A 2,500-nucleotide genomic window follows, 5' to 3' on the forward strand; every position below is an offset into this window, starting at 1 on the left:
GATAGATAGATAGATAGATAGATAGATAGATAGATAGATAGATAGATAGATAGATAGATAGATAGATAGATAGATAGATAGATAGATAGATAGATAGATAGATAGATAGATAGATAGATAGATAGATAGATAGATAGATAGATAGGTAGATAGATAGATGGATAGATCGATAGATAGATAGATAGATAGATAGAGAATTATGCAAATTCATATGCAAACACATTTGAAAATGACATCATAAGCCTAAAATTAACAATAAAAAATAAAAACAAGGTAATATACAAAAAACAAAATTAAGTAGAAGATGGAACATTTTGAAGAATAAACAATAATCCCAAAAATGTAATAAATATAAACCTAATAAATAAAAAATAAAACAATGACCTTGACATTAAAAATTGAATGATTTAGCAATGTACAACAACCCTAAACACTAATACACAGCAAACCTACCAAATTAACAACGATATAAACTTAACAATAAATTACAAAAATGTACCAAAAAAAACCCAATGAACACAGAAAAAATTATGTACAATAAACTTAATCAATAATAAATAATTATAAATATTTTTTTATAAAAAAAATGTAAGAAAAAAAAACAAAACAGTAAACAAAACAAAAATTGGCAATATATTGAACACCTAGAAGATAACTAGAAAATAGAAAAATGTAGAGGGGAAGGAAGTGCGTTAAAGTTAAAAACCGGACATTCTGGAGCAAGTTATTTTCCCCGTCATCAGTCAGGCTCTTATCTGTACTGCCTCCCCCCTCCTCTATCATTCTATCTCTGTATATCTCGATCGATCTACTCGCACAACCATATTTTTTTATAGAAGAAAAAAGAGTGTTTACGTGCTAGTGGCCGGTGGAGAAACGATGGGAGAAAAGAGAGAAAAATAAATAAAATAATTTTCTTGGGGGCCAAAAAGAAAAACAAAAAAAAAACTGTCAACAAAACCCACATTTACTTGATAACATTTTCCCTGTTTTTGTTGCTGGGAGCTCAACACATAAATTGTGGGTTGGAGAAGAAGGAGGGATGGAGGAGAAAAGGAGCCTGAAAGGGCGGAGAATTATCATTATGGATTTTTATTTGCCCGCCTCCGGTGACACACCTGCCCGGCCTGCTCCCCTGTGGTTTTCTTTTATTTCGGGGTTCTGGTGTGAGTGTGAGTGCTTGGTGGTTGTTGGTCCGTCGCTCTTTCCCCTCCACCTCCGTCCTCCGCTCGGGCCCTGGCTCCGCAGCCGGATGACGGCCGGCGACCAGTTCTCAGGCCACTCGGAGCACAGCAGCTGCCGGCGAGCGGCGGCCCCGCGGGTAAAAGCTGCGCTGTTCCCTTCCTCTGGGGCCAGACGGTCTTCCACTACGACCACGCCTCCAAGTCCCCCCTGTGCTGATGCCCCGTTTCCTGTCCTCCGTCCGCCGGTCTTGCCTGATCCTCCAGGCTTCACCGGTTTGGAGTAAAAAACTCTCAAAACTTCGGTCCGCCTCCCGTGTCTGCATTTGGGTTTCGGTTGTCAGTAAACCTCAGGACATCCAGGGCCAGGGTGAGCAAAGGCATTTTGGTTGAGTGTCTCGGGCCTTGAACGATAGAATCGTTGTCAATCACAACTCTCGTATTCGTCAATAATCGGATCATCTGAATAAAGATGTCATCTGATAATATATGTAAAGATAACGTACAGCCAACCGGCCATTATCGACAAAATAACCCCAGACAGGGGGGTCGGGTCTTGTCTCACTCTAGAGGGGTGATTTTGGGATAGTGACTGGCTGACTGCACACGTCTACTTACTATAAAGGAGAATTCACTGAACGGGATATTGTTTTGAAATGATTTTACAACTAGTAGCCTGGTTTAAGAGCTTCCGCTTCGAAGAATAGCCCACAACGATGTATCTGACACCGCAGCCAACAACATAGCAAATTACTCGCCGTACAACAACACAAACCTATTTGCTGTCATTAATGTTAAATTGGACATTTGCCTTCCTCTCTTCAAGTCGTCCGTCGGCGGCGTGAAAGCAGGGACGTCGAACTGAGAAGCGGTCGCCCGCCACAACGGTCGTTGCCAACAAACAGCGGCGATGCCTCCGTGCTTCACACGGGACGCACATTTCGTGCGAGGAATGAGGAAACGTAAATGACAAAGGATAGGGCTGCCCCCCCGAGAGCCGACGAGTCGAATCATCAGTCGGAACCCCGGATTCTTCCAGTCGAGCGGTCGTTTTTTTTTTGTTGTTGTTTCCTTTGTGTGCATTACGATCGCAGGATAAAACGGATGGAGTCTTACAAAATACACAGGGATCACAATTCAATGAGGAATCATAGACAAGGGGAATCATAAATATATTCTTATATGCGTGAATCGCTCTCCGTGCGAACCCCGATGGCGGAGCGCAACATGGAGAGCCGGGCCCCGTTCCTCCAAATAAAAACAGTGTGGGGCCGGGGCAGGGAGGAGCGGGGCGCGACCCGTAGACTCGTTCTGATAAT

The sequence above is a fragment of the Zeus faber genome (genome assembly GCF_960531495.2).
Source record: "Zeus faber genome assembly, chromosome: 8".
Classification (NCBI taxonomy): Eukaryota; Metazoa; Chordata; class Actinopteri; order Zeiformes; family Zeidae; genus Zeus; species Zeus faber.